This window comes from Lonchura striata, chromosome 7 (assembly GCF_046129695.1).
Source record: "Lonchura striata isolate bLonStr1 chromosome 7, bLonStr1.mat, whole genome shotgun sequence".
NCBI classification, from domain to species: domain Eukaryota; kingdom Metazoa; phylum Chordata; class Aves; order Passeriformes; family Estrildidae; genus Lonchura; species Lonchura striata.
The window spans coordinates 34,700,188-34,724,879 of NC_134609.1; the positions used below are offsets into that span (position 1 = coordinate 34,700,188).

The 24,692-nt window shown below is 48.4% G+C and overlaps 1 protein-coding gene across 1 annotated transcript in view; it reads right to left on the minus strand.

The window, feature by feature from the left end:
* COL13A1 (collagen type XIII alpha 1 chain) overlaps positions 1–18,592 on the minus strand; it is a 93,338-nt gene extending 74,746 nt beyond the window's left edge. Inside the window, exons 1-3 of the mRNA XM_077784784.1 lie at positions 17,409–18,592; positions 9,936–10,005; positions 7,724–7,820 (exon numbers count right to left, since the gene is read on the minus strand). The gene's annotated coding sequence lies outside the window, so the exon portion shown is untranslated. The remainder of the gene's footprint in view (positions 1–7,723; positions 7,821–9,935; positions 10,006–17,408) is intronic.
* Positions 18,593–24,692: the final 6,100 nt, after the last annotated feature.

The following is a 24,692-nucleotide window of genomic DNA, read 5'->3' on the forward strand; positions in this document are numbered from 1 at the left end:
TGTTTTCCCCTCTCCTCTCTTCTCCCTTTAAATCCAGATTAAATCACATTGCACAGTGGATGGCAAAGAGCCTCACAATAACACAGCTTTCTCCATGGGTTTCAGAGGGGTCAGAGCCAGGTAAATTGCTCCCTGTTGAGCAGAGAGCTGACACGTGACTCCCTCACTGTGACAGGGCAGTGCCACAGACATGTAAGCTCTGTGGGTGCTTTTGGGGTTTCAAGCCCTCTTTCATGTGTGTGGCACTTGTATATTGTAGGGTCTAAGGGGAAGTTAATGTGGAGGCAAGGACTGCCATTTTGGGAGACATAACTACTCCCTCTTTCCTGCCAAAACCACTCTAATAAGGAGCTAATATTTTAAACCTAAACAAAAAAGGATTAAAAAAAATCCTAACCCATTGTGTTCTTCAGCTCCGTTAGGGACGAGGCCAACACACAACTCCCAGCAGCTGCTGTTGCCTCCAGCAACATCTCCTCCCTGGGACACCAGAGGCAGATGACAGAGGAGAAGGACAAGAAAAGAGCAGTCACCAGGATCTGGCTGCATCCACCCAGTGCCACATTCCAATACCAGGTTCATTCACTGGAAGAGCCCTCCCAAAAGGTCCTCTACCTGCTGCTGGCTGAGTCGCCCAGCAAGGGTAGTCTGGTGTGGATGGGACAGCTGGGTGGTCCCCAGCAAGGCGGACACACTGCCTGGAGTAACACCAAATCATAATAAACAAGTCCCTTGCACAAAGCTCTGTCAGTTCAGATTCCAGTTCTGCTGATATAATCTTCATTTTCTCTTTGAAAGAAAGGAAAAAAAGAAAAGCAAAAAACAAAACAAAACAAACAAAAAAACCAAACCAGACATCCTAAGGGAGCAGAGTGAGGCAAGCGATGGATTGAGACTGCCCGTGTGTGCCTCAGCCCCCATGTCCCCCCATGTGCTGTTAATCAGCTGCCCCCCCCCCGGGGAATACGCTGATTTAATTACCGCCTGCTTGCACAGCCCATCTGCGATGCTGCTCACCCAAGACATTGCATGAGGAAGAAACATACACTCATTCTCAGCAGCCAGGCTAGAACAGGATGGGCAAGCAGAACAGAATTCATCCCAGTGCTGTTCTGGGGAGTGAGGGGTTGGTCCAGGGAGCCCATGCAAGTGGGCTGCTACCCAATTCCTTATATACAAGAGGTACACACCCATCAAAGGGCACATCACTACCCCACCAGAGTCCTGGGCACTGCAGAGGGGATGGATGCATCAGGATGTCACCTTTCTTCTATCTAAAACACAACCGTGTTTTGAGGGGAAAACCAAAGACACACAATGGGCAACTAGAGGGTTTCCAGACTGGAAAGGGAAGAAACAGCCAGATGCAATAAAGGGCAGATGCCCAGCTACCACATGTCATGTCACAGCCCACTCCTTTCACCAGGTGCGTGGCACAGACCCCACACATGAGCACATCTCTCCAACCCAGATGAACACTACATACAGAACGCTGCTGGCATTCTGTAGCATTCATCTGGGATGTTGGAGCATCACTGTAATGCAAACAAATATTTTCCCGGGCTTCTGCTTCAAATGCATTCATAATGCCAAAGAGGGACACAGACCTGGTACAGTTCCTGGAACGGGAGAGCTGCATCAAATGCATCCACCCTCAAAGTGACTCATCGGACAGTCAGTTCGGAGGGGCTTCAGCACAAGGTGTGGGGTGCTGCTCCCCCACCTGGGGGACAGCCGGGAGGTTTAATAATTAACGGCCATGTGCTCGCCTGCGAAGGCTGGCACAAAAAGCGTCACTGCCTCTTTAACAGCTGCCAGCGATGGGAAACTCATTGGAGTGTGTGTTCAGAGGGGAAGAAGGTTAAGATGATTAACTGGTGCTAACAAGTTTAGGATGTGGAAGAAGTATTTTCTTGGACGTCCATCAAAGAGAGGATTGAATGTTCCCCGGCGGAGGGGGGGCGGTATATGTTTAACAGATGAGGTTTCTGCCTCTCGAGGCCCGCCCAGCCCCGCATGATGCAACCTCTCCCTTTTAAAGGCTGACTCTGCCCCTGTACCATCAGCGTACCTGCGGCCCCAGCCTGGCACAAGGGCTGAAAGACGATCCAGGGGAAGGAAAACCGCCCCTCCCCTCTTCCTGTTGATCTGCGTCCTGGGACACCCTCGGGCACCAGCGGGTCAGTCTGGTCCTTGGTACCCATCGGGCAAAGGTGTAGGCAGATGCCCGGAAAAGCCAACAGGGAATCAGGTATCGCCACACTGAAAGCAGACACCTTGGAGAGGACAACTCCTCACGGGCCTCTGCATCCCAATGTAAAACCCCTCTCTGGCCCACCACAGGGGCACCAAACAGAGCCATCCTGCCACTGGCCAGGCCAGCAGCCCACTTTTTACCTCCCCATGGCCCTCAGGCGCACGGCAGCATCTAACATCGGCACCAAAGCGAAGTCCCCTTGCAAACAGCTTCGGACCGAGCCGCTTGGCGCCTGCAACATCTCCCTTGGCCCATCCTGGGTATTTTCAGCGCTGCTCGGCGGCTGGCGGGCGCCCACGCTTTGCGCAAGGGGCTCGGCCGCCACCGGGCGCTGTGCCCCGCCGTGGAGCCTGGCGGCCGGCACGGCTCACCCTCATTCCTCCGGCCGCCACAGGGCTGCCAGCATGGGCAGCACACACGAGACCCGCGTCGCGGGGCCCGGACGTGCGTCAGCGGCTGACGCAAACCAGCCCGGCCATGTGCACACAGTCCAGGCCGTAGGGAAAATCCTCCACCCCGGTAGCACGCTCGTGCTGAATCAAAGCCCCTGTCATACAGTAGCAGTGCAATGTGCTCCTCGGGTTTCCTCAGCCAGCTGGGATGTTTTTGCCTTGCTTTGTCAAGGCGCTGATTTATGCCCATATGTACCATATACATTGTAAGCACAGGCACGCAATGGTGTAAACACTTCTACCAAACATCTGTACACAAACCCGTCAAACATGCAGAAGCTCCCTGCTGCAGCCCTCCAAATGCGGCCTGGTGCCCCACAGGCAACCTGCTGGGCCCCAGTCTGCACGTGGGGTGCCATGTGGCACTGGATTGTTATTGAGATGTGGACAGTAAAGGTCACATCGGGACCACTGACTGATAAAAATCAGCACAGCCACAACGCTTTTCTCCTGCCCCTATCTGTGCTTTGGCCAGAGTACTTCACAGCGGTTATCGGCTACAAAATCTCCTTCCCATGCATTTAATCCTCAATGTCTCTCTCTGCACCATACCTTTGCCTGAGAAATAGGTTCGTTTATCCCTGGTTTTGCATGGGGAATGGCTGTCTCAAACAACCAAGGTTTATCCAGGGCTAGGATGTAACATTTGGGCCATAATATACAACCACTGTTAAAGCTAATGCTTGTGTCACCAGAACTCATACACACCCGAATATAAATGTTCACCTGTTTGCACCTTTAGGCAGAGCTCAGCCTCCAGAGAAAGTCCCATAGCAATTCCATGTCTTTAAAGGAAATTCTTCCCACCTTCCATCCAGTTTAAAATTTAAAAAAAGCCAAAAATAAAAAGTTTAAAAGAAGACGACATATAAAAGACAGAGAGGGGAGCCCTGGGGTGTACAGGAAACAGGCCTAAGCATGGCAAGGGGGAATTATCTGAACAAGTAGATGGGTGTATATGAACAGGCCACCCACTTTCAGAGCACCAGTGTTCCAGAGTACCTTTTCAATTCTTTGGCTGTTTCTAAGCATATTTTGGATAAAAAGGGAAAGGATGAGGTGTCTGCCATCCTAACACAAGGATGCTTGGAGCCCTCTAACCATTTTGCAGCACAGGCCATGCTCACAAACGTATTAATGGCTTACCCAAGGCCTCCTAATCTCCACTCAGGCAACAATTGCAACTTAATTAAAATTAATTAAATGCTCCTTAATAAAGTCAGTTTAAATCCCAAAAGCAGACTAAGCCAGATGAGTTGACGCTTAGAGGTTTAAGGAACATCCTTTCTCCCTCCTCCTGTCCCTCAGCCACAATGTGGCAACATACAGGTGACAAAAGCCAAGGTTGGGGTGACTCCTCAAGCCACTCCAGTTAAGAGCACAGCAGCCTACATGTTCAGAGAAAGAGAGTTAAGTGACCAAACTATTTGTTTGGTTTTTTCCTGAATTGTTCATCCACATTTATTCATAACTGCTCACAGAATCCATGGAATTCATTGTGTGGTTTGCATCTTCAAAACAAATGAAACAACAGTATGTCTAAACCAAACAAACCCCAAACCAAAATACAGCCAGCAGCCCAGGGCGCATGAGCAACTTTCCAGGCTGAAGTGTGTATATACTCTGGAGGGCCCAAAAATGTGGATGGGGGAATATATTTAAATTTCAGGGAATAATAGAATTCCCAGGGGAAAAATGAGGGCAGTATTTAAGCAATGATTATACTGCAATTTTTCTTCCAGATGTGCAAGGGGGGTGGCATGCCAGAGAACCCCATTTTCTGACACGGCAATGAGCTGCCATGGCTGCAGCGCTGCTGGATGCCCATTGCAGCAGCCCAGGCACTGCTCCCTCTACATCCCAGCTCTCTGGTCAGCCCTGCCATGAGGGCTTAGTCCTTCCAAGGGAAAACACAATTCAAAGAGCCCAAAACTTGGCAAGGAGCAGCTGCTTGAGACAGAATTCCTCTTTTCCAATTCTTTTGTCGGCGCTTGTCAAAAAGCTGCGTTGAGCCACTTTCAAAGCAGAAAACACCTTTTGCACAGTCAGCATAGAAAGTCATGCTGACTTACTGTCCTCAAAAGGGGTGAAATACAAAACCATAGCATTTCAACCAGTTCAATGCACCTCCTGACAGTAAGGCCACAGGGCCAAGGGTGTTCCATTGCACCCTCCCACCTCATCCTCCTCATGGCTCTGAGCCAGGGCCACTGACACAGCTTGTGGCTGCTGGTGTTTAAATAGCTGGAGCTGACCTTTCCACACCCTCACCCCACACCAGGGATCCCAAACACCTCCTTCACCTCTCAGGGCTCACCAGTCTGTTAATGTTTTTAATCTCATGGGAGCCTTTGAGCAGCATTAAGACACTGGCACAGGTCACCCAGAGAAGCTGGGGCTGCCCCATCCCTGGAAGTGTTCTAGGTCAGGTTGAACGGGCTTGGAACAACTTAGTCTAACAGAAGACTCCTTGTCTGTGGCAGAGGAGTGTACCTAGATCATCTTTTAAGGTCCCTTCCAACCCAAATCAATCTATGATTCTGTGATCTGTCCAAGCAGCCCCAGCAAGCTGAAAAAGGATCACGTTAAACATGACAGCAAGAAAATATAAAAGCCATGAAAACAACCTGGCAAGAGATGGAGCACCCCAGCTGGGATGTGGGGAGAAGGCAGGACTTAGGCATTGTCCCCCTTTTTGGCTCATCTCCACAGAGATGTTTGGGGAGAAGATACAAATCCCAAGTTAGAAACGGATGCATCCACTTGGATACAACATCCTACTTGTATGCTGCAGGGCCAAGGCTCAGCCCACACTGCCCACGAGTCTCCCCTTGCTCCAGCCATCCCCACCAACCCCTCATCTGCTGCCTTTCCCAGCATTTTTTCCTTCTTCTACACCTGCCTAGTGCAGGCACAGGCTGGGATGTGGGAAGTCCACTTCCCATCAGCTGGCCCTGCTGGCTCTGGGTGTCACATCCTGGGTGGAAGCCAACATCCCACTGCAGCCCTACACTGCTCCTTGCTGGCCTCATCCAGCAGCTGCCAGTGTGTCAAGGGTCTGGACAGCAGAGAATGGGTGTAGCCAAGAAGAAAAGCAGAATGCCTGGACTGAGTGTGTGCACCAAGTGGCACACATCCCCTGGGTGCAACTGGGGCTATGGCTGCACCTTAGCTCCTGCAAGTTTTCCTGCAAGAAGGGGAACAGCAGCAACAATTTTGAGTTGCAGTATCTCCTGCTGGTATTTCTGTCAAGTCGCAGCTGAAGGAAGGATGGTCAAGCAGCCTTCTCTGTGCCCCATGTTGGGGCAGATAGGAAAAGTGGGTGAAATTTTGTATGAGAAGAAATGCCCAGGGGACATTCCTTTGCAAAGCCTCAAAGACATTCCAGAGAAAACCTCAGCTCCTGGCCACTGCCAAAATTCTTGCAGCTGCCCCACACCATCCTCCAAGCCCCTGTAACAACAGAAAGTACACTGGTTTGTGGAAGGGCTGTGCAACCTTCCTCTGACTGCCAGTGCCAGTGCCTGGGAGCTGCCTCCTCCTGCAGCCCAGGTCCCTCCTCTGGCCCCGAGTGCTGCCACAGGGAGGGATGGAAAAGCCATTCAGCATCCCTCTGAGCTGCTTTCCTGCTTGCATGGCTGACCGCCTCCAGCACTGCAGGCTCCCAACCTGACCAAGGAGAAACCAGACCAAAACAAGCACTGTGGAGGCAGAGGGAAAGCAGCCAGTTTGTTTTTTTTTAAAGGGATATTGAAGACCAGAGCAGAGAGCCAGCACAGTGAAAAACAGCCACGTGGGGACTGTGAAAATCAGAGCTGAGGAGAGGAAGATGGGAACGGTCTAATAAAGAGAGTCACAATATACAAAATACACAAGCGCCCACCTCCGCCAGGAAAGCTGTGGGAAGGGATTGTGGTGTAATCCCTGGCTATTTGAGACTGCCCAGGCAGACACAGTCTGGATCTGCAACTGGATCAAGAATAGACCACGAAAACTGAAGATTTTTTTTGCCCTGTCAACCTGAAACAAAATGCTTTCCCCTTGCACCATTTTTTTACTACATGGAGAAAATTAAGGGAGGTCAGTTGGCTGTAAGAGGATCCTCCAGCCTCAGGTAGCTCCCGACCACATCCACACACCATATGGAAAAGCATCTGCTTGGTCCCAGAAAAATTCCCTAAGTCACATCCATGCATTCAACAACCTCAGACCAAAACAAGTGTAAGCTCCCTGCCCACACTTGGCCCCAGCATAGGGCCCGGGGCTGGAGAACAGCTGGGTACAGTCATTGCTGCTACCGGTGTTTCTCTTCTCCAACCTGCACATAGTTGTCCCAGATCTGTCTAGCAGTAAGTGGGGACAGAAGGAATGACAGAGGCTACCTACTGAAGGGAACAAAGTCATTAATTACCCAGATAGGTTATGTTAAATTTGAGAGCTGTGTCCTCCCCACCAAGACACTGCTGGAGAAGCCCACTGTGACCTATAAACTCAAAAAACACAGTGCCAAGGAGCAACATCTCACAGGTAGTTACACCCAGCCTGAGTGATCTGAAGTAGCTGTTTTCCAGTCAAGTGAAACTTTTCTTATTGTTTGCTGTAAATACAGCTATGTTGTTTTCCTGACCATGTTATTTCTAGAATCCTTATCACACACTCTCAGATAGCCACAGCAAAGTCACACACTTCACAATCTTCTTTTTCTCCTATTCCCAGCTTTTCCAAACTATTTCTGTTCACAATCCCATCTGTTCAGAAGCTCTTCTATGGCAATGGGTGACACTGCCCTGGACCTCCACATCCGCACCGAACAGGTCAGCAAATGAACTTATCTTCCTTTTCCCCTTCTCTGCCATGCAGGGACCTGACTCACAGATAGGGGTGAACTCAAATGTCATTTCTGATAAACATCTATTTTGCTGAGGAGCATGATGTGTTTATGGGCAATGAAGTGGGCCAGTGAGGAGCAACAGGCATGCACCAAGTCTTGCAACATCTTGATGCTTCTGAATACCTTGGTCTCCCGCAAAAGTCATCTTGTCTGGTCCTTGGGGCATTTTAAACACCAGGGAAAAAAATGCATACAGGAAAAGGATTCCCAAGGTCTTGTGCTGGAAGAGAGACCACATTGAAAAATGGTCAGGTGGGCTGCATTGCACCAGCCTGGATACCAAAGGGAAACACCCTGGAGCAAAGGGTCTAAGAGGAGACAACAGCTGGTTGAAGGTTCCTTTGTTTCTGTACTGCTCCAAGCCAATCAAAACCTCACCTGCCACAACATCAGCTTTAGACCATGGTTTCACAATTTCCCTCAACAGATTAGCTGACGGGTGGGGGAAATTTTTATATATACTTTCTGTATCACAGAATATTTGACAAAGACAAGCAAGTTTGACAGGTAAAAAGAAAGCCTCAATCCTTAGGAGACATTTATCTTTACTGTCCTCATGAGTCAAAGCTGTTATTCAGCAATACTGTGAGCTTAGTGGAATGAATAGGCACCTAAGATTTATGAGAAATCCAGCACAGATTGCTGCCAAAGCTTCCCAAGGGATGTGGGTATCTGGAGCCAGGTGTAAAGAACTCAATGCTGAAATGCCTGGGAGATTAATCTATTACACAAATGGTGTAGGAGTGACATTCAGATGGCCTGAAAAGGGAACTAATATCTTTTTTCTCTGCTCTGCATTCAAGTTCTAAGTTTCCTTTTCCAAGCTGGCTTAGAAACACCAGGAGGACATTCACTCCTGTGGTTTTATGGCATTTATTTCTCAAGTCCAGGCAAGAACTTAAAAATGGAGGAGGGCTGTGATTTGTGCTCCCACTGAAGGGAAAATGTTGGTATTTAAAATCAGTTGAACTCAGTTTTGATCTGTTATTTTGAGAAACGATACTTGGAAAATGTTTCATTTGTACCATCTTTTAAATGTAAACCAAAATTGCTCCCATTGTTTCTTTCTGGGATTAAAAAGAAAGTCCAAGACTCCTGATCTGGACTAGTCAAATCAGGCTTTTTCCAATGTTTTACAGTTCTGGATCCTGGATTTTAGTTCTTTTCCACTACAAACCTGTAGAACTTTAACTCTTGCTTTTACAAGCTGCTGTGCTGCAAAGTCATTTTAGTCTGGCAAGAGACTATGTCTGTACAAGTCTAAATACAATGATTTTGAGACCTTACCTACAGCAAAGACAACCCCTCTGTAATTTTATCCACTCTTATCCCAACTGCTGACCACATTTAAATACCTTTTGCTAAGCTCACTGCCAGATACTGTCACACTGGACATGAAGGAGAGCCAAAGGGGAAACAACTGAAAATGGAAATGCTACTTTCATGTGCTCATCCAGACATAACTTTCCCTGCCACCTTCTTTGCAAAACAAGTTTCAGTCACCCAGTTTGAATATACAGATTCAAATTCTCCCAGAACTTCAACTTTGGATATGAGTGGTAGCTGGAACTTCTCTCTTTTTTTCTAGTCAAATGCATCAAAAGACAATGAGAAAGGCTGAATGATTCATACTCGTGGAATGAAATACCATTCACAAACGTTTTTTCCATAGCAATTTGTCACTTATTGTATTGAAACCACTTCAGAAGATGTGTCTCAAAAAGCCTTTTGATATTAACATGATTAAAACCATAATGCAATTAGGCAATCCCATAATATTTCTGTATGTTATATGACTGGGACCTCAAGTGACCACTTCATTCAAGCCCCTCATAAATGGCTGCTTCCAGCAGAAGGCTGTTAATTCTGCATCATGCCTCAGATAGTTGTAGAACACCGAGGACTTCAAATCTTCTCACCCTAGAGGCATTTTGGCTCACCAAAATTCAGCTTTGGTGTTGGATCTAGCCTACATGTCTCAAACCTTCCAAAATCAGCCAAGAAAGATGCACTTCTCGAGACCTCTGACCACTTCAAAACTGGTATCTAAAATCAGTGGAAACATTGGCTCTCCAGATGTGTCCTTCTCTGTTGGCTACCTAGACATCCACCTGGATGTCTAGCACTTTTCCTGTTGTTCCTCTCAAGTGTTGGCACCTATGCACATACCAAACTTGCTCACATCTCCACATCAATTTCCTATACCTCGAGCAAACTATTATGCAAGTACACACAACTTTGCATTCACACAGGAGACTGCATTAAAAAATCCTTCCATGAGATGTAGACATAAAAGTTCTTGTCATCTTCCACAGTGCCGGCTGTGGATCCCTACCTGCCGGGCAGTTGCATCGCTGGTATGTGTCTCGAACTTCTCGATGTCTTGGCAAGTGGAACTTTAATTTCTGCCAAGAGAGGAAAAACAGAAAAAGGATTAATTTGTACCATTGAAACCAAAGCCTCAAATTCTTGAAAAAGTGGAACTGGGAGGGGATGCTGCACAAGTAGAGATGGAAGAGACAGGGCAGAACAGTTTGGGAACGAAGAAAGGCAATAAAGTTCATAGCCCCTAACTAGAAATGCAGGGTTTGATTGAAAGCAGGCTGAGGGAGTTTCGTAATGGCCTCCAAATGTGGTCCTCCTGACAGGCATTACAAAACCAAGAGCCAGCAGTGGCAAATAAATTGGTGACAGTGTCCTCGTGACAAAGCCGTATTTCTCAGGAGACCCACTCAGTGGGCAGAAAATGAAGATCTGAAGCAGGTCTTTTTCCACCCTGCAGCACATTCCTTATGTTCTTGGAAACACCTGGATAGACAGAAGGGTCTCACTGCAAGATTATGGCTGAAGATGAACTGAAGATTATGGCTGAAGATGCAAACAGCAACAGTATCCCCTGAAATCTTCAAATGCTGTGAAACTTAATTTTCCCCCCAAGGGCAGAACACAAAAAACCTGTCAAGAGCTTCCACAAGGTGGAATTTTGTCAGAATGATCATTTCATACATGAGTTTGGATTTCTAATGGTGCCAGCATGCCAGTCTCCTGCTCTCTGGGCCCATCTGTATATCTCTTGAAGGGCAAATAAAGTCCACCTGAGGTCAGTGCATCTTCCCTCGCTGAGAATGTCAACAAAATTAACCCATGTCCTGAGCAAAATGCACTTCAGGGGTAGCGTCCCCACCACCCCTCACAGACTTTGCAAAATAACCGTAATTTAGTGAAGAAAATGCAAATCAATCCAAATAGGTTATTCATTAATGCCTGCGAACCACACTTGGTTAAATATTTGAAAACACTGAGCTGCTGGGGTTCCTAAGCTCTGGAGTCACTCTCTCTTCCCTCCTTACCTGCAAGCCCAGCTTCCCATCCCCACTGAGCCTTCCTGTTTTTTGAACTTCCTCACAAGTGGGCCAATATTTCAAAAGAAATAGCCTTATCAGAAGACAAGCCCTGCCCAAGATCATATAGAAATTGCTTTATTTTCACAAGTAATTGAGCATCTTCCTTCTATCAGTTTGGGGAAAAATTCTTTTAGAGAGGATAAAAGTAAATCAACTTTTTTCCGCCTGGGATGAAGGAAGCCAAAATTGGCTGGAATATTTCCATTTATTCACTTTGAAAGGACTGGCTTCCTCATTGCAAGTCAAAAGACTAACAGTTGTTGTGACCGACTAGAAATTAAATATTTTCAGAGCTTTATTTTGCATGGTAGATTGAAATGTTTTGATAGCAAGTTGACTTGATAGCATGGTGAGGAGAGGGTTTTAGGCAAGGAAAATTGGCAGTTCCCATAGAGCATTTCATCGATGTTTACCTTCTCAGCTAAAAGCACAGATATGCGAATTTCTGCATCTGGGCACGTTCCCATGCTGCTGCCACCCCAGATGGCACAGCTCTGCTCTGCAGCACTGCCTGGCTTCTAACTGCTAGTGGTCAAACATGAGCACAAGCAGGACAGCAGAGCCTTTATTTGGATACTCACTGGTGTGTGGACACACACAGCCCCATTCCCATCCAGAAATGTGCCAACCAAAACATCTCCAACGCCAGACTGCCACATTTGGGTGGTGCTCCCATGTTTGCGAATCAGGCTTAGGCAAGGAAGGGATGATGGTGTGCAATGGCAGGAGCAGAAAGCCACTGCCAAGCCAACAAGGGTCCAAACACCCTGCATGCAACAGGGACCTTTACAGGACAGAGATCTGCAAGGAAACATGGAAGAGATCCCTGCCCCACCAAGTGCAGAGACACTGGAGGGACTGTAGGGGGGAATGGCCAAGTTAGACTGTGCTGCAAGAAGCCTTGGCTGGGTTGCTGTGCAGGCTTACAAAGAGAGAAGCAGTATAACTGGACAGGGAAGTGATGACCCAGCAGGACTAGAGCATGACTGGGAACGGAATAGGGCTGATAACATTTCCCTGAGGCTTTATCTGCAGGGTCAAGGTAGTGGAAAGACCTGGAACAACTGAAATAGCCTTCTCAAGGCCAGGGGCCCCTGGGAGGGAGGTACGGGTGCTGCTGGGCAGGCTGGAGCACAGCCCTGTGCACCATGAGCAGGCAGCCATCACACACTTACCAGCATTTGGACATTCTGCCCCATCCCTCGTGTTTCCCTCAAGCCCAAGAGCTCTGCACATCCCTGGGGAGTGCAAAGGGCAGTGGTGCCGTGGGACTGCTCCCCTTTAGTGGCAGGCAAAACCTACCAGGGATTTAGGAGCACCTGGTGTTCATTCCCCTGCACAGTCTATTAAACAAACACTGCCACAGAAAAAATCCTTGGCTCTTGGAGATCTCAGTTCAACTTTGGGTGGAGATGGCAAAACAAAACAAACCCCCCAGCCTTTTCTGCTTCCCTCATTTCCACTGTGCAAAATATTGCCTGGTCCAACACAAGAAGCTGGCTTTGTTCAGGAGAGCAAACCAAATGTACATCCCTCTAAAAATGTTATTTCCAAGAGAAAACTTTCACTCCCAAGCAACAGAAAACCATTCAATTTTAGGGCAAGATTGGTTTCTGCGAGGAAATCTTAAAAGGAGGTGGGTTCTGGAAATCTAGTGTTAGCAATCTCTTTCCTGGGATCTGCATTTTCATCTGGGGGATACCTGGAGCTTGTAACATCAAGAGCAGCAACAGGCTGCCTTCCAGAAAGGTTGAAAACAGTTCCTATGGAGGGGATTGCTTTGTTAGCAGAGCCTGCTCTCATCTGTCACGTTATCCAGTGACATAACAGCTGCATCTTCCCCCTACACCACGACAAGTGGCTAAAGAAATCCTTTGCCAGCGCTGGAGCCACAGCTGATCGCCCCCACCTGCACCTCTGTGGATTCAGGGAGCCATGGCACATTGCTGAGTGCGAGGAAAGGGAAAATCCCATCTGCAAGACGGCAAGGCCAGGAGGTCATGCAGAAACACTTGCTGGGAATGGGCAGTAAAGTCAGCACAGGCTTTTCCCATGGGTTTTGTTAATTCACCACAAGCGTGACAGGACAGGGCTGACACGGGTGGACAGAGCAGTGACAGCAAGATCACTTCTGACATTAAAGGACCATGGCTGCACTCTCCTAAACCTTGCAAGTGCCTGTCTATTTTGGATGGGCACTTGAGATTAGGTGAGAGGGAGGGCACTTCTTCAAAGGGGGCAGATTAATAGCTCTTTAGCATCCCCAGTTGTTTGCAGTCACCCGGGGAGGCGAAATCATTTCCCACCACTATCTCCAACTGCTAAGAGAAACACATTTTAAATAGATAATCTATTACAACCATCAGGAGGATTTCAGGGGTGGGTTGTTAACTCTTATTGTTTTACCTCTAATTTCCCCATTTTTTCTTAAAGGCCCAGGTCCTAGGATCATGGGACCATATGGCACAAAGCAAAAGTGAGCAGTGAGTCCTCCCAGGTGGAGCAAAAAGCTTGGAAATAACACCATCTAGGTACAAGGATTACAAGCAGCTGAAAGGAAATGGAACTTAGCTACCAGAGAAGCTGAAAGAAAAAAAAATAGATCCCCCAACTGTGGAGCAAAGAATGCTAAGCTAAAGATGTGGGCAGGGGATGTTTAGAGCAAGGTTACAGACCCTGGGAAACAAAGCAGTGTGCTTTGAGATTTGGAATAAAAGAAGGGGAGAAAAACACTTCAAGTCAGGAGGGAAAGAGTTTTCTAGTGTCCCTCCTTTACTTGCACAAGTAAGGAAAGAGTTCCAGAGAAATTAGACTATTGAGAAAGCAATGAGGATCAGTGCTCCCTCCCCATTCACAGGCAGATTCCTGAACCCCTTCAGAATCACTAAAAGTACAACAAACACCTTCAATACAAGCCCCTAAGAAGGCTGAGGGGCAGCTGATCTTCCCCCAGGGTGCACAGGATTACCTGCTGCTGCATCACACGTACACATTTCTATCTCTACAAATTCACAAATTCTGGGATTTCTTTTTCTAGCAACAGCTCTGAATCCATCCCATTCTCCACCCTGATGAGCTTTTGGCAAGTAAAATAGCACCAAGTGCTCCCCAGCATGGGAAAGGACTTTGTTTTCTCCTTTGGAAAGATTTGCCTCTCTTGCAAATGCCAGTAGTGAGCTTATTTGTGCTCCTTGTATGATTTTATGACATCTCATAAATGCAGAGGAATTCAAATTCCTACATGGAGTTAAAGTTCTCCCTGTACTACCTGTTTCTAGCCCATTCTGCACAGATGTTTTTACAAGAAAACCTAGTCAATTTGAGTCTGGTAGAAAATTCCCTTGTGGTATTCGCCTACACCAGGCAGAGGTTTACACAGTAGCAAATGAAGCCCTGGTCAGGCTGCTTCTGGGAAAGCATCTGCCGCCCTCTCCTCGCTCCTCCTGAGCTGAGATGGAAACTCTGCCACAGCCAGCTGGTGGCTGTGCTCGAAAACCAGGCTCCGAGATGGAGAAAACATCCCCACCAGCTGCCTTAAAATTAACATCTTAAGCAAACCACCCCAGCTTCTCTCCCTGCCACTTTGCTTTATTTTTCCATATCTAGAAGAAAGGCCTCTAAAAGGACTTTGGCAATATGCACTTTTCAGTGCAATCTGTATGGTGTCCCTTGCTGATCCTTGGGAACACCTAGGGCACACCTGGGCACAGTCATGGCCCAGAACGGAGGGCATTACACACTCCAGCTCAGAGCAGTACAGGTTTTGAGCATAACCTTAGATCTCCTCTATCAGCCCTCTCAGACTACTTAGTTATACCCCTCTAGCTCATCTTCACAGCCACCAGAGCTAGAAATGTGCTCCTGTGCTGTGCCTTCTCTCCCACCTCTGATCAGTTTTTTCTAAAGCTGGGGTTCCTTTAAAGCTTTGCTATTTTATTTTGTGATGGATAACAGTGAGCTGGCAGCTGTTAAACCCATTAAGGTTGAAACACCAGGAAATGGTGAGGATGTGGCAATGAGAGGCGGCAAGGGTCTGAGCAGGGCGAGATGAATATCCCACTTTCACGTCCATCACAGCAAACCCATCTGCAGCCCCTCTCCCCAACTCATGGTCAGCACAACTTATTTTGCTTTCCTTACTTTTTTTCTCCCATCCTTTCCCTGGTCCCTTTACCTACCCTGTTTTTCTCCATCCTTGCCCCTCATCAGTCAGTCCTGTGCCCCACTTCAGACATAATGAAAAGGAGAACCGGAATTTTTCTTTTCTAATCAAAAGCCTCATAGGGCAACCCACCATCTGTCCACCAGCAGCCCCTTGTCCTAGAGCTCGAACTGCCTGGGTCATGCCAGTGCTTCTGGCTGAGTGTGGAGGTCTAAGGTTTAAATGCTTATCAGAAGTGGGCAGCACAGCTGCAAAGGGTGTCCTCCCTGGGGGACAGAGCCCACCTCCCCCATGGGCATCAGACCTTCACAGGTATAAAGGGACAGGAGACGTGGGCCAGGCACCCTTTCTCCTCCACAGTCTCCAGCACTTTTCTCCAAGCTCTTTTTGAAGCTGTGGCTCAGGATGAAGCTGGTAACCCTGGCAGTACTCAGAGCAAGTGCTGGCCCCTCAAGCAGTCATTCCTGTCCTACAGCTGTTCCCCACACACTGGCTGCAGTGGGGACTGTGGCCACCCCTAGGAGCACAGGAGGAGCTGCTCCGGAAACAGGGGTGCTGCTGGGCACATGGGCATCATGAGACCCCAATTTCCTCGCTAAGCTGAGCTATAAAAAGGTGGAAAGGTGTCGCAGCCAGCAGAGCCAGCAGGACACAGGGCCATCCGGCCCCAGGCACCATTCCTGGGAGGCACTTCTCAAATCTCGGTAGAGATAAACTTCGACTTCACAGCAGATATTATGCCAGCAGCAACAGAGGGATTGCTGCACTATCCCCTGCCTGGTGGCAGGGAAAGAGTCCTTGCCTGAGAGTGCAACCACAGGGCACAGATCCAATCACTCGCAATACTTCTGCCTCCCCAAACCCCTTTTTAAAGTAGGATATTGCCCCATGGACCCTGTCTTTCCCTTATTCCTCATCCAAAGAAGCAACTCAAAACCGTATCCTTCAGCTCCTGCAGTGTTTGCTAACTCAAGGTTCACAGCTTTTGGCTGCACACCCCAGCAGATCCAGGGACTGCTCTCACAAGACCCATAAACAGAAGCGGAGCCTGACAGCTGTAGGTTTAGACTCCTCACCGCAGACTTTCACTGCTCCTAGAAAGCAGGAGGGGGTCCAGGTTACCCCTGGTGCCAGGCAGCAGGGACCTGGCGGCAGGTCCCAGTAGTCAGCACTCTGATCATCCCATTCCTCGCGTCATCTGGTAATACCAGCCCAAAAGAGATTTTTTTCCAGCTACAAAGAGTTTTTGGGCTAGCCCAGGGATCTCTCTAGCATGACTCAAGCCAAAGCTAGAGTAAACAGAGAAAAGGAGAGTTGGGTGGAAATGGCTCCATCCCTGAATTTCACCCCCAAGCCTCTCCTAGAGCTGTGGGAACAGTCCAGTGGGGACCTGTCTGGAGAGTTCAGCAACATGAGCCACCATCTGCTCCCTGACGCATGTCAACACCACTTCAAAGCCCAACAAGGCAAGGAATACTCATCGCAGTCAGAGTAGAGGAATACAGACAGCCCACAGTAGCATCAACACAGCAACACCTTTTAGTGTCAGCAACAACAATCTGCGCTTTTGAGCCCTCTTTATTGACCTGCTGAAGCCAGTAGCAGCATTCCCCTATCACCAGAGGAGGAACAGGGTCCAGTGGAGTCTGGATGGGACTCAAGTGAGTACAACATAGCCATATGCTCTATATTGATGCCCTGGCAGTACCAGAAACCATCCTGGCAACACCAGTGTGTCTCATTTTCCTGAGCCAGGAGCTGTGAAAGGGGTCAGGGCTGGTGCAGCAGCAATGCCAGCCCATCACAACATTGGTGTGTTTGCAATTACCTCTTCCCATAGCCACGCTGGCTGTGACATGCCTTACACCTGTCCCCTTCCGGGGCTCAAACCCATGCTGAATCCCCAGGTTTAACCTCTAATTCTAACTCTTTCAGCATGCAAGACTCCTGAAGAGAAGGGCTAGAGATTTTTGCCTCCCCAGCAGGATCAGGGTTGAGGCTTTCCTCTTTGCAAAGTGCAGGCTACAGCTACAGCATGGGCTGAGAAGAGAGAAGTAAACGCCAAGCAAGTTTGAGAGGCGGGAGGGACCTGAAGGAACAGGGAATTCAACCTAGCAGCAGCATCATTCATGCAAAGATTCTAAGGAAAAGGAAAAAAATGGATGATGTGACTATGCAAGCGTGCATATGCCTAAAACCTATAATACTACAAACTATACATGCAAAACTAAAGAACACTGACCTCATTGAGCAGTTGGTCAACTCTTCCCAAAATAGCTGTCTCCATTTGGTCTGCTGAGAGCCAGGCAGGGAGCTGCGTGGGTCTGTCTGCTTCCAAGTGGGACACCCGGGACTGCAGATCGGAGGTCCGAAAGTACAGCAGGAGGCTCAGCACCAGAGAGAGCAGGGACACGCCAGGCAGCCCCGAGCCCAGCAGGAGAGGGAGGCGGCAGCATCTCTCCCCATCGCCACTCCTGGGGGGAGCCACACACCCCCTGTCAAAAGCTGCTTCGTCGACTCCTTTCCAGCTCTTCTCCTCCAACATTCCCTCCCTGTCCTGAGAAACAATAAATAAATAAATAGAATAAATAAAGCTTCACTCCTACTCCAAGACGCACAATCCAGAAGGCATAGAAAAAGAACGTCGAAGGGAATCCCAGTGCCAGCAAATCAGAAGTGACAGCAATAATGACAAAAGTGGATGGGGTGGGGGGTGTCTTTAAAAAATAAAAACAAACCACACACACATAAAAGGGGTGCAGAAAAAAGGGATCCAACTGCAGCAAAGAATGCGAGGGAGGAAAAATAATCTGATCAAGATTTTTTTTTTTCCCTCCTGTTTTTTTTCCTTCTATTTCAGTCTTTTGGTTCGCTGGTAGGTTTTTGATTCTTTCTAAGCTGTCAGTTTCAGTTCCTTCGCAGACTGGCAAGGAGCTCGCACATGAAAGTCCCCATTAGAGAGAGGTAATTCTCAGCTGCTCCGGCGACGTTGTGCTCTGGCTGATCGTGGCTCCCCTGTAACATGACACACTCCCTCCGAACTACGGGGCTGGGATGAGCGAGCTGCGCGGCTTCCCAAAGTAACCTCCTCTGCTCGCCCTCTCTCTCCACCTCTCCCCTTGCTGCATGATTTATTTATTTATGCAAAGCGCCGGGGTGGGATCGGGCAGTGGGACGCCCCTGTCCTGCTCGGTCCCCAAACCACCTCTGCGCCGCCAGCCCTTCCCTTTGAAGTGACTCTCGCCGAGGTTATTTATAGTGGCAGGAAAGAGATTGTAAAGCAGAGGCTGGGCTCACACCAGCCTGCATCTTCCTTTCCCTCCAGGCAGCCGAGAGCACTTTATGGGATGGTACAAACGGGCTGTCGCGCCCCCCACGCAGATCCTGGGACAGCCATGAGGCACTGACAGTGGGGTATTTGGACCCCAACATTTTGAGGAGAGCAGCCAGGCAGGATGAAAAGCAGAGGGAAACATCTGGAAACAAGAGCTGGCAGCTGAGGGCTGTGCAAGAAATAAGTGAAGGGCAGCAGGGAGAAACACCCCAGGCAAGCAAGCTGCAGTGCAAGGGGGGGAACATTTGGGGGTACAACCTGCCAAGAGTGTTCAGAGGAAGTAATCTGCTGAGGCCCTCTAGTGAAGCAGAACTTCCCATCATCTCCGTGTCCCACCAGGCACAGGGCACCAGACAGACAATCCCCCTTTGGCAGCGAGCAGTCTCCCCAAAACGTGCCGTAGGGCAGCTCTGAGCCATGCGTCTGGGAAACAAAGCCTCCTTCTGTTCTTCAGCAGCAAGGGAGGGCCACGTCTCCCAGTTTTTCTGAGCATAACATACAATATTTTATCCTCCAGGGTGACATGCAGGCTCTGCTGAGCCCCTGCCTGTCTGTCTGTCCATTCTTTCATCCTCTCCTTGAGCACGCTCAGCAGTGAAGCAGGACAGCTCACCGTGGTGCACAGTCATTAAAACCCAGGCAGCAAATTGGTCTCTTAAAATCTGGCTCCCTTGTGGCTATTTTGCTGTCATTTACACATTTTAAATGAAGATTTTGCGTGCAGTCTGTGCTGGAAATTAACTGGCAGAGAAAACTCATATTCATCTCTGGCCTGGTCTCTGTTTCAGGGGGCTGGAAGAGATAGACCTTCTGGGAGCGGGTTAATGCAAGCCCGAGCTGTTCCTCCTCCACCAGACAAACCCTTGGAGGGCCCGGTAGCACACAGCCCCAATTCTTTGAATGGCCTCATGCCTTTCACAGCCACTCACTTCCCAAAATGGGGTTTTAGCGTCTGCGAGGCAGGAAATCCTTTCTTTATTTCTTTTAGTGGGTTTCTTGTCATCTCACTGTTCAAATTTGTGTTGCTGTTCTGGCACACAGGGAAAACACCCCTCTGATGGCTGCAGCCTTTCAACAGTTTTTCATATGAGCAGGGCAGAGATGTGTAACCCACAGATCCGGCGCACAAAGGGTGTCTATTTGTTCAGGAGGTGTAGCCACCCCAGTCTCCTACCCCCTGCCCAGTCTCCCCCTGTGTTAGCAGCCTACTTCATTACAAAAGGAAAAGAAGTCTTTGAGGCCCGGCTCCATGGGAGTTACCCAAGTTACCACCTGCAATCACAGCAAATAAGTAGACAGAGAGAAATGAAAGCAAGATGCCTAGAGGCTGATGATACAGTGTTTGAGAAGCAGAGATCTTCTCAGAAAAATACCAGTCAGCAACTGGTGCTGAATGACCTAGAGAGTGCTGCAGTACACTATCTCAAGACTGGGGTTGAACTACTGATGACTGCAGCTACCTGCCTGTGTTACACAAAATCTCACCTAAGGCTGTCTCTCTCCCCACCCTTTATACCAGCCTAAGCACTGAAAGCACAAAAACACACCCTCTAAGCTAAAAATGGAAATCTGGGTGTCTACACCACATTTTCCCCCACTGGCTGGGGAGAGCTCTCTGCTCTTTTGCACTGGTTTTTGATACAGATCCTGCTGTCCAGACACGAGCATCGCCTGAATGACTCTGTAAGTGCTTTTTCCTGCCTCCCCGCCAGCCCCTCTCCAGCTGATCAGCTCATTTAGAGGGTATGTCATAGTTGCTGCAGGCTGGGGAGCTGCAGTCAGACGGGTTTCACGGAGAAGCCTTAGCTGCAGATGTGCAGGAGGGTAATTCTTCTATCCATGAGATATTACGGAGCCCTGTCATCCCATGCCAATAGAGATGGACTAATTTAGCCACAAACCTGAGCCAACTGTGCATGTTGAGTCTGCAGCACTGCTCAACAAAAAAGCTGCCTTCAGAAAGAGGCCTGGCATGTGGAATCACCTCAGCACTCCCTGAGTTGAGCACAGCCTGGACTTCTGCTCTCTCAACGGCCTGAGAGGAGGTGAGCACTGGCCTGAAACCAGTCCTCCTGCAAGTTCATGACTCTCAAAGTTGGTCAAGTAGAAACAAATACTCACTTGCAATCAGGAGTAATTTCACTGACTAGTGACTCTTAGAAAGCCCTGCACATGCTGAGCTTGAGGCTGCATCCCTCTTTCCTTGGGGAGATTGATGATATTCCTTAAAAGGACAGTGACCACACAGTTCCATCACTTCTAACACGTCTTCCAGGATGTTTAAGGACCTCATCACAAACATACAAAGAACTGGAACAAATAGAACTCACATATAACTTCCCAAAGCAGCTAAAACTCCTCTGTACAACAAAAAGGTTTCACATCTACCCCACGGCACTGGTTCTGATGTGGCAAGACTCCAGCTTGGTCAGTTTCAAGCTGGCACAGGCACTTTGTCTTTCTCAGGGACATCTGTACGTGGGCAAAGCACCTCATAGAGTTTGCCCAGCACTGCTCTGCAACGATGCTCACAATATGTGGGGATTCCTCATATGGAATGTGACCACAATGTGGTCTTGCTGCAACAGACCACAAACCCTCTTTGACCCAAGGCAGGTACTGTGTACATGAACCACTCCATGCCACAGGCCAGAAATGGATAGAGCTGGGCATGGATGTTCTTGCTTCTATAAGCACAGTTCAAGCCAGTGAGGTATCTACAACAGGACTTCACCTGTAAAGGGATAGGTAACAGAAGCAGGCTTTCCTCACCTTCCTTCACTTAAAGACAACCTTCCATTAAAAAAATACTATGTCCTTCCTGACACTAACTGGAAGTTGAAGCCCGCTGCCTGGAGATGCCATGTGCTCAATCCTGTCACTAATCTTCCCCTTTTCCAACCATTTACTAGGGAGAAAATCCCCACCCCAGTTCTCTTTCTGCTCTTCTGCTTCCCCCTCCCCCCACCCCCTGCAGGAAACATGGGGGTCTCAGTGTGCTCAAACCACCATTAACTAGCAGCCGACATCTCCAGCTATTGTAAATATATTAACTCAAGGCCTTTTGCTGCATTTATTAGACTCAAGAACAACATCTGGAAACAGATGTTTTCTGAGCAGAGCAGAGAGAAGGAAGGAGGGTAACAAAACAAGGGGGTGGGAAGGACTTTTGCAAGTGCAAGTACATGGTCTGCAGACCATCCCTTTGCAAAATGCTGCTCAGATGGAGCACTGCAAGGGGCTGAGGCAAGTGCAGCCACATCCCTCCAAGGCAAGGCAGTGACAGTGGAACATCTTAGGGGGGCTGCCTGACAGAAACAGCAATGGGGGAATAGGAAAACCCACATCAGTTTTCAGGGCCCCTGTGAGGAAAGATCAGAACTCTCTCACACAAATGGGACAGACACTGGGGCAGAGAAATTTAGGTTTTTTTTTCTTTTCCTGGTCACAGACCTTCCCAGTCCACAGCTGCTCTATATCCTAGAGGCTGGCATGCTTATAGTGGGACAACATCACCTCCTTAACAGTTTGGCAGCATCTGCCACTGGACTCATAGTGTAGGCAAGGTCTAGGGCTCCCACAGTATCCTGTCTGTCCCAAGCAGCCTGTTCTCAAAAGACAAGCAGAGTGGAAACCTCCCATGCCAGGGACTCTGAAGGACCAGCGGTCCTGCTCTGATGTGGAGTCTTGATGTCATGGCTCAAATTCAGACAATATTTAGAAAATGACACAGTTTTAACTAGGGACATAAAGCACACATGCATACTTAAAAATATATCTCATGGCAGTATTGCGAAACTCCATTCTCAACTAGATACACTTTGGCTTAGGTACCAGAGATGCCTAAGGTACAACAGAGGTCTGAGATCAAAGCTTCCCTACATTTCTTTTGTGGGAAATGCAGTTTTACACATACACATACTCTCACTTTTTATTAAAATAAAACTAAAGGCAACAAACAACTCCAAAAACTAAGACAGAAAAAACCAAAACCCCATAACAAGTATTTTGTCATCTTTAACCTCAAGTTCACAATGGGTATCTCCACACCCTTGTCTCTCTGAGATGCAATTACACATACTTTGCAAGTAAGGTCAGGAATACTGAGTATTACCTACCTAATTTGGTATTTGTTTATAAGAAGTATTAAGAGGCCTATGGAGCAGAACAATTCCCGCACAAGGAGCTGCTCTAACCCATTGTGGAGTTATAGAAAAAAGACACATTTGATCCTTTGGGAAAAGGGTTATGAAAATACATGGAAAAAATATACTGTCCGTGCATAGTAATACCATGGCTGTTTTCAATCACTTGGTCTCCTACAAAACAAAGGGGTTCACTGCACAGTATGAACTCCTAGCACTGGTAGCAGCAAAGGAAGCAAGCAAGAAGCAAAGTTAGTAGTATCTGGTTAGGGTTTTATATTTTCATAACCCTAAAATGCCTGAGCTCGTTGTTGCCTCCCTCCCAACAAAGCCAAACTGCCTTTGTGCAGCTGCAGTGCTGGGAACCTCTCCCCAGAGCTGTGTGAGAACAGCCAAGCAGAGCTGAGCTGCGTCCAGGGTGGGAGCATGGCCACCAGCAGCTCCTGCAGAGGCTGGGTCAGAGCTTCCAAGGGAGGATGGAGCAAACACAGGTTTTGCACAGTTTGGGGCCACCCCTTCTCCCACACACCCCGCAGAGGGAAGGCTTTACTGGAGGAAAGCACGGGACAGCAAGTGGTGGACACACAGTTATACTGCCCACGCCTGTCCTTGTGTTTTCAACTAACCTCTCACCTTTTGTTCAGATGATGAGGGAAATGGCTCTGAGGAAACCAGGCTCTGCACCCTTCTTCATGGAGGAACTTTTTTCTCACAGCAGAAGCCCTTCATGGCCAAGAAGTATTTCACAGGAAAAAGTTTTATTTCTTTGCAGCAGTTATTTGGTTTTTTGTTTGTTGCTGGGCTTGCTCTTCCTTGTTTGGAACTGATTTTTAATTTTCAGTGCCACTGGAGTCTGCAGAGATGGTCATCTCTGCTAGGCTGCTTTTTGCTGTTATCTTGGCTCCTGCAGAGCCTGGGTGGGAAAGAGAAGTTAAATTAAGAACAAATAAGACAAGAAAAAGCCTCCATCCCTGTGGCACTATTCCCCAGTATCCTGCAAGTCGAAGAATTCCCACAGCAGCCTGTGGGAGATGGGTTTTGCTCATGACAGAGATGTGTCTACACTGGGAGAGCTGCTTTGGAAATTCTTTGTCTTGGTGAACCTGGGAAATCCCTGGTGTGGAGCATTGCTACAGGCTCTCAACACAGCTGGAGCAGTACAAATCTTTAGCTGTAACAAAAAGGTTCTCAGACTGAACACCCAAAATCTTCTCATCCAGGTGGAGTAACAAAGGTGAGATTTTCAAGCATGAAATCATCACGGCACAACATTCTCCATCCCAAGGCTGGGGCTCTCAGGAAAATCTCCTCTGTTCCCAACAGCAACTCCCTTGGCCCCTCACTGAGCAGAAAATCTTCCTCTATTAAAACCAAGCTCGAGCATTGTATGCTCAGTTAGTTACTTGCACACTGTGGTGCTTGCCACAGTGCATTGGCACACATGGGACTTATAAGTCAGAGCACTGATTTGCACTTAGATTTACCATTAAACAGTTTAGTGAAAAGCTACTGCTGAATGCCTTCAGCCTCACTGCACAGCTGGGCTATTCCATCCACCCCAAAGCCCATCTTCCTCCAGCCTCCCCCTCACCTCTGCCAGGCAGAGGGTTCTTGTTAATCCTCCACAATCTATTTCCACACACATGACTAAGAAAACCCTTTCTCTTCAGCTTTGGCAGGTGCAGATCAGGCTCAAGCTGCCACCAACCGAGGACAACCAGTCAATATATATGTAGGGTGCACACCTTATGGGGTGAGCCAGAAACCCCAAAATCTTGGGTCCAGCCCAGGGCTGACCAGATGCCACGTGCACAGGGGAGGGAGGCAGAGCTGTGTCACAGCCCTGTCTAGGAAAACCAAACCCTGCAGTGCCAGGGCCGGCATGTATCCCAGCACAAGCAGCCGGGAAACCCACAGCAGCTTTGTATGAACTTTGAAGTTAATGAATCAGAGCTGGGAGGACTGGGAAACCCAGACTAAGTGACAATTGCACTGGGGAAAGCAAAAGTAATGAAGCAAGGCTCCCCCAGAAGACTGATTGTTTTAG